Raw genomic sequence first — 8,577 nt, forward strand, 5'->3', positions numbered from 1 at the left:
TTCGTCTTTTGATGTGGAAATAGAGTTATTTGTATAAATATATTGTTATACAAGTGTACAATTGTAACAATGAATCATCCAAAGCGAGTGAGAAAGCTCATAACTCTTAAAACTAAGAAAGAAATCATAAAGAAACGTGAGGATGGAACAAGTAAACTTAGTGATGAGTATGGGATGGCTAAATCGACTAAAGTCAACCCTCACTTTACGCGGTTAATGTAACCCACAGGGTACCGTGGAAAGTGAGAAATGCGTAGTGTGAATAACATAACATATGGGATTAAATGAAATAGAGACCAGCTGACCCCCAAACTCCACTTTTTCCAACACAATACCTATGTTCTAGTAAAAATAACATCTTAATTTTATGATGGTACATGCACACAATTAATACTTAAGAGAAATAGAGAAATACAGTCGCCAAGTTAATGTCCATTCAAATAATGGACTCAACTCCCTCCCCCTCTTCTCACACTACACTCGCTGGCTCTTCCCTCTGAGAAATTTTGGGGGGAAAACCAGGTATAGTATAAATAATACCTCAAACTAAAGTTAGGATAACATAATTGACATTGCTGGATTCCTTGTAAGACCAGGAATATTTTGAATATAAATGTCATATTTTGCACAAAAGATAACATATTTACTCAGAGTAAACATTATATCTATAATTTGTATGTCTAATGCAAAATCTATGATGTTTATATTCAAAATGATCATCAAATTGTAAGAATTCCAGCAATGTAAATCATATTCTGGCCGGGTAATTTGTATGAATTTTATGAGCTAAAACAAATATCTTCAGTTAATAAAAAAAAAAATATTCTTCACACCGTGGTGCCAGGTGGTCGGTCGCCGGTCCCTCCTTCCCTCCCACCCCCCACCAACCCTCCCTACCAGATGAATGTGTGGGAATACCAGACTGTTTACCTTTTTAGTAATAAATAATAAATCAGACTAAAGTTAGGATAATATAATTGACATTGCTGGATTCCTTGTAAGACCAGGAATATTTTGAATATAAATGTCATATATTTTGCACAAAAGATAACATATTTACTCAGAGTAAACATTATATCTATAATTTGTATGTCTAATGCAAAATCTATGATGTTTATATTCAAAATGATCATCAAATTGTAAGAATTCCAGCAATGTAAATTATATTCTGGCCGGATAATTTGTATGAATTTTATGAGCTAAATAAAAAAATTATACTTCACCTGTGTAAAGGGGTACACCCACCGCGGAATGTGAGCATCCTGGGTTCTGGCAGAGCACCGTGTAAACGTGGAAACGGAATGTGGGAACGCGTAAAGTGAGGGTTGACTGTATATGTACAATTATAAAGAATAAAGAGGAGTTGAAAACTGTGCAAGTGGCTAAGGGAATCTCTAGACTTACCAAAGCAAGGTGTAATGTGATTGAGGAGACGGAAAATTTACTCTTAGTGTGGATAAAGGAGAAAGAAATAGCAGGTGATAGCATTAGTGAAGCTATAATTTGTGAGAAGGCCAGACAATTGTTTGAGGACCTTAAAGCCAAGACTCCCAGTGCAAGTGATAGTGATGTGCCAGTGTTTAGGGGTACCAAGGGGTGGTTTACTGGTTTCAGAATGAGAAATAAGTTACACAGTGTTGTGAGACATGGTGATGCTGCTAGTGCAGATAAGGAAGCAGCTAAGGAACACCATGACATTTTTTTGAATGTGATTAAAGAGGGAGGCTTTGTTTCTAAGCAGGTATTCAACTGGATGAAACTGGACTTTTTTGGAAAAAAAATGCCTCGCTGTACATACATTACCAGGGAGGAAACTTCTGTCCCTGGCCATAAGCCAATGAAAGACAGGCTTACCCTCCTTCTTTGTGCTTATGCTTCTGGTGACTGCAAAATAAAGCCAATCCTTGTGTACCATGCAGAAAACCCCAGAGCTTTCAAAAACATTAGGAAGACCAACCTTAGTGTTATGTGGCGGTCAAACCCAAAGGCTTGGGTGACCAGGAATTTATTCTCTGAGTGGGTGATTGAGGTGTTTGGACCCAGTGTTCGGGAATACCTCAGGGAGAATAATCTTCCACTGAAAGCTTTGTTGGTGATGGACAATGCACCAACCCACCCTCCTAATTTGATGGTTGAATTGCCAGAGAAGTTCAACTTCATCACTGTGCACTTCTTGCCACCCAACACAACACCTCTCATCCAGCCCATGGATCAATAGGTAATTTCTAACTTTAAGAAGCTGTACACAAAGGCACTGTTTAGAAAATGTTTTGCGTCCACTTCTTCCAGTGATGTTAGTTTGAAGGAATTTTGGAAGAGTCACTTCAATATAGCAGATGCTGTTTTTTTAATTACCTCAGCCTGGAAAGAGGTTACTGTGAGGTGTCTTTGTGCTGCTTGGAGGCCATTGTGGCCTGAATGTGTCCTTCAAAGAGACTTTGAAGGCTTCGAAGAGTTAGAAGAAGAGGCTGTGGTTCATGAAATTGTGTCTCTGGGCAATTCCATGGGCCTGGAAGTGGATGATGATGATGTTGAGAAGTTGGTGGAAGAGCACAGTAAGGAGCTGTCCACTGAAGAGCTGCTTGAGCTTCACAAAGAACAAAATGAGACACTGAAGCAGAGCTTAACTTCTGAGGAGTCAGGGGAGGAGGAGGAGGACAAGGAGGAAAGCCGCATCATTCCAGCCAAAGATCTCAAGGATGCGTTCTTTTGCTGGAGCAAACTGTCCAAACTTGCTGAGGATTATCATCCTGATGTTGGTTCTGTGCAAAAGGCCATCAGTGTGTTTAATGACAATGTTATGAACTACTTTTGGAAGGTCCAGAAATCAAGGTTGAAGCAGCCAACCCTGGATTCCTTCTTTAAAAAGGTAACAAAAGAACCTACAGACAAAATGCCTGTAAGACAGTCACCAAAGAGGGCTAGGAAGGATGACTCCTCTCCTTCCACCTCTTCTCCATAATTCTCTCCTCCTCTGCCTTTCCGTGCTGAACAACACTAAGGTAAGATAAAGTACTGTATTACATTTTCCACAGAATTTTTTCAGTGTTAAGTGGTTGTATTTGCCTGAACGGATTAATCCTATAACGTAACGGTTCTAGAACCAATTAGATTCATAGAAGATACCCCATCTGTATATAAATATATATACAGGCATCCCCAAGGATGAAGAGTTCCGCCCCGAAATTCCTGACGCAAATCTTTAACGTAAACCTATTTCCCATTGACTTCAATTAAAAACTGGAGATGCTTGCTAAGGAATTTTTTCGCCCAAAAAGTATCAGCACTTTTTATTAATGAAAATAAACATTTATAAACACATACAATACAGTAATTAAATTTATTTTATACCTTTTAAAACACCAATTTAGGGGTTATATTGCATAATATTGCATTATACAGCTTTGTGTATGTTTATTTGAGTGCCTTGTCATAGAGTCCGTCACTTCAACTTGAGCATCCTGCTTACTAAATCTTAAGAGTGCACCAGAGACTATTATTTTTTAGTGGTGACACAGAATTTGATATTGCAACTGGGGTTCCAATTGTTGAGACAACTGATATGTCTGATTACAGTTGGAATATTCAAGATCCATTGAGTGATGTTTAAAGGTTCAACTGTCTTTATGGTTGAAACTTGTCAAGTCTGTCAGTCTGAATGGCTGTGTGAGGCCTTTGTGTTTATAAAATTTACCCCATCAGAAGGGTTGATTTACGGCCAGAATGCGAAATCATTGGTCATAATTTACAAATCGAGAGCGAAATTCCATAACCCGGCTTCCTAGAATTATATATATATATATATATATATATATATATATATATATATATATATATATATATATATATATATATATATATATATATATATATATATATATATATATATATATATATATATATATATATATATATATATATATATATATATATACAGTATTACTCACTTAACGCGTTTCACTTTAATCATGATCATATACGTGCTCCTCAGAGCTGAACTTTCACTTAACACGATTTTTCCAATATATACGGTGAGTGTCCGCCTGAGACGCTATTTTAGATTTGCCCCACCCTGCCTGATTGTCTGTTTTAGCTCATAAAATTCATAAATTACTTCGATAGAATATAATTATTGCCTCATGAGCCAGACTTTCACTTGCGGATTTTTTTCACATATCACGTGCGGTGTCGGCTCGAAACTTTATTTTTTTAGATTTGCCCCACCCTACCCTGACTGCCTGTTTTAATCGCAAAATTCATACAAATTACCTGACCAGAATATAATTTACATTGCTGGAATTCCTATAATTTGGTGATCATTTTTGAATATAAACATCATATTTTTGCATTAGACATACAAATTTTTTAGATAAAAATTTTCTCAAATTAACTATGTTATCTTTTTGTGCAAAATATATGACATTTATATTCAAAATATTCTAATCTTACAAGGAATCCAGCAATGTCAATTATATTGGCATCTAACTTAGTTTGAGGTATTATTTATTAAAATTTAGTGGTTATCACACATCTCCTTGGGACAGTTGGTGGGGGGGTGGGAGGAGGGACGATAAACCATCTGTACCCTGTGAAGAATTTTTTTTTATTAACTGAAGATATTTGTTTAGCTCATAAAATTCATACAAATTATCGGTCTGAATATAATTTACATTGCCGGAATTCTTATAATTTGATGATCATTTGAATATAAACATCATATTTTGCATTAGACATACAAATTTTGAATAAAATTTTTTTCTCCAAATTAACTATGTTATCTTTTTGTGCAAAATATATGACATTTATATTCAAAATATTCAGTCTTACAAGGAATCCCAGCAATGTCAATTATATTATCTAACTTTAATCTGAGGTATTATTTAATACTAAATGTTAAAAACCCTGGAAGGAGGATTGGTGGGGGTGGGAGGTTGGGACTGACCGCCTGCAGTTGGAAGAGGCAAGATTAGAATTACTTTGATTGACAGATAGTGTTGTGAAGATTATTTTTTTTATTAACTGAAAGATATTTGTTTTAGCTCATAAAATTCATACAAATTGATCCAGAATATAATTTACATTGCTGAATTCTTATAATTTGGTGATCATTTTGAATATAAACATCATATATTTTTCATTAAACATACAAATTTTAGATAAAATTTTTTCTCTAGGTAACTATATGTTATCTTTTGTGCAAAATATATGACATTTATATTCAAAAATATTCCTAGTCTTAAAGGAATCAGCAATGTCAATTGTATTATCTAACTAGTTTGGGTATTATTTATTAAAATTTAGTGGTTTTCCCCAAAAATTTCTCTGAAGGGAAGAGCCAGCGGTGTAGTGTGAGAGAGGAGGAGTTGAGTCCATTATTTAGCAGAATGGACATTAGCAGCGACTGTATTTCTCTTAAAATGATAATTGTGTGTTATACCATCATAAAAAATTAAGATGTTATTTTACTACAACATAGGTATGTGCCTTCAAAAGTGGAGTTTGGGGGTCGCCGGTTTCTGTTAGATTAATCCCATATGTTCTGTTGTTCCTTAGCAGGACCCTCTGGGTTCAATTGACCGGCGTTAAGTGAAATTCTAACTATATATATATATATATATATATATATATATATATATATATATATATATATATATATATACTACTCTGCTACTATATATATATATATAATTGAGGGTATGCTATAACGAACGGTTTTCCTGAAATTGAGAATGCTATAACGAACGAAACTCCTACAACGAACATTATTAAAAGAATTTTTTTTTTTTTTTTTTACTAATTTGTTGTTTTTTTATTGCAAGTATTAATGATATTGAAAGTTATTTCAGGGTTTAGATGCATATTTATATGCACTTTACAATTTTACAATTTTATATTATATTTTCAGTGTTAAGTGGTTGTATTTGGGGCCTAGAGCGGATTAATCCTATAATGGCGAATGCTATAACGAACAAGGTTCTAGAACCAATTAGATTCGTTATAGCATACCCCACTAACATATATATATATATATATGCTGATAACCACAAGGAAATAAGAAAACACGAAGTTCCCAAGCGCTTTAAATTGTAATTCACATCTTCAGGAGTTTGTACTCTTACAAAATGTGAATTACAACGCTAATTTCGTCATTCTGTGGTTATCAACATACTACTACTATATATATATATATATATATATATATATATATATATATATATATATATATATATATATATATATATATATAACACAATATTACCCGCTACGCAGTTTTCACTTAGCGATTTCTCATATGCTGTGATTGCCTGCGACAGAACCCGAACTTTCACTTACTTGGCGGTTCATCTACTCCTTATCACAGCGGTGAGTATAATATTTTTTATTTTATTTAGCTCATAAAATTCATACAAATTACCCGGCCAGAATATAATTTACATTGCTGGAATTCTTACAATATGATGATCATTTTGAATATAAAACATCATAGATTTTGCATTAGACATACAAATTTTAGATATGATGTTTACTCTGAGTAAATATGTTATCTTTGTGCAAAATATATGACATTCATATTCCAAAATATTCCCCGGTCTTACAAGGAATCCAGCAATGTCAATTGTAATATCCTAACTTTAGTTTGAGGGTATTATTTATTACTAAAAAGTGCAATATTCTCTGGTTTTCCCACACATCTGGTAGGGAGGGTTGGGGGGTGGGGGAGGGGGAACCGACCGACCATCTGTTACAGTGAAGAATATTTTTTTTATTAACTGAAGATATTTGTTTTAGCTCTTAAAATTCATACAAATTACCACGACCAGAATATAATTTACATTGCTGGAATTCCTATAATTTGGTGATCATTTGAATATAAACATCATATTTTGCATTAGACATACAAATTTTGGAATAAAAATTTTTCTCCAAAATTAACTATGTTATCTTTGTGCAAAATATATGACATTTTATATTCAAAATATTCCTAATCTTACAAGGAATCCAACAATGTCAATTATATTATCTAACTTTAGTTTGGTATTGTTATTAAAATTTAGTGGTTATCCACACATCTCCTTGGGACGGTTGGTGGGGGTGAGAGGGAGGACGATAGCCGACCATCTGTTACCCTGTGAAAAATTTTTTTTATTAACTGAAGATATTTGTTTTAGCTCATAAAAATTCATACAAATTATCGGTCTGAATATAATTTACGGCTGCCGGAATTCTTATAATTGATGATCATTTTGAATAAACATCATATTTTTACGTAGACATATACAAATTTAGATAAAATTTTTTCTCAAATTAACTATGTTATCTTTGTGTAAAATATATGACATTTATATTCAAAAATATTCCTAGTCTTAAGGAATCCAGCAATGTCAATTATATTATCTAACTTTAATCTGAGGTATTATTTAATACTAAATGTTAAAACCCTGGAAGGGAGATTAACAGTGGGGAAATTGGGGGGGAGGTTGGAGACTAATGCAGTTGGAAGAGAGCAAGATTGGGGTACTTTGATTGACAGATAGTGTTGTGAAGATTATTTTTTATTAACTGAATGTTGTTTAGCTCATAAAATTCATACAATTACCGGTCAGAATATAATTTACATTGCTGGAATTCTTGTATAATTTGGTGATCATTTTGAATATAAACATCATATATTTTTCATTAAACATACAAATTTTAGATAAAAAATTTTTTCTCTAGAGTACTATGTTATCTTTTTGTGCAAAATATATGACATTTATATTCAAAATATTCACCTAATCTTACAAGGAATCAGCAATGTCAATTCAATATCTAACTTTAGTTGGGGGTATTGTTATTAAAATTTAGTGGTTTTTCCCCAAAAAGAATTTCTCTGAGAGGAAGAGCCAGCGGTGTGGTGTGAGAGAGGGAGGGAGTTAGTCCATTATTTGAATGGACATTATGGCGACTGTATTTCTCTTAAGTATTAATTGTATTGCATGTACCATCATAAAAATTGAATGTTATTTTACTAACATAGGTATGTGCCTTCAAAAAGTGGAGTTTGGGGGGTCAGGCCGGTTTCTATTAAAATTAATCCCATATGTTCTGTTGTTCACTTAGCAGGACCTCTGGGTTCAATTGACAGCGTTAAGAGTGAAATATAACAACATATATATATATATATATATATATATATATATATATATATATATATATATATATATATATATATATATATATATATATATATATATATATATACTATATATATATATATATATATATATATATATATATATATATATATATATATATATAACATATATATATATATATATATAGTAAAGAGGTATACTATAACGGTTTTGCCTATGAAATTGAGAATGCTATAACTTGACAGAAACTCCCTACAGCGAACATTATTAAAATTTTTTTTTTTTTTTTTTTTTACTAATTTGTTTTTTATTACAAGTATTACTGATATTCTTTATTTCAGGGGTTTAGATGCATATTTATGCACTTTTTTAAAATTTTTACAATTTTATATTATATTTTTCAGTGTTAAGTGGTTGTATTTGGGGGCCTGGAACGGATTAA

This window comes from Homarus americanus, unplaced genomic scaffold (assembly GCF_018991925.1).
Source record: "Homarus americanus isolate GMGI-L3 unplaced genomic scaffold, GMGI_Hamer_2.0 scaffold14467, whole genome shotgun sequence".
NCBI classification, from domain to species: Eukaryota; Metazoa; Arthropoda; class Malacostraca; order Decapoda; family Nephropidae; genus Homarus; species Homarus americanus.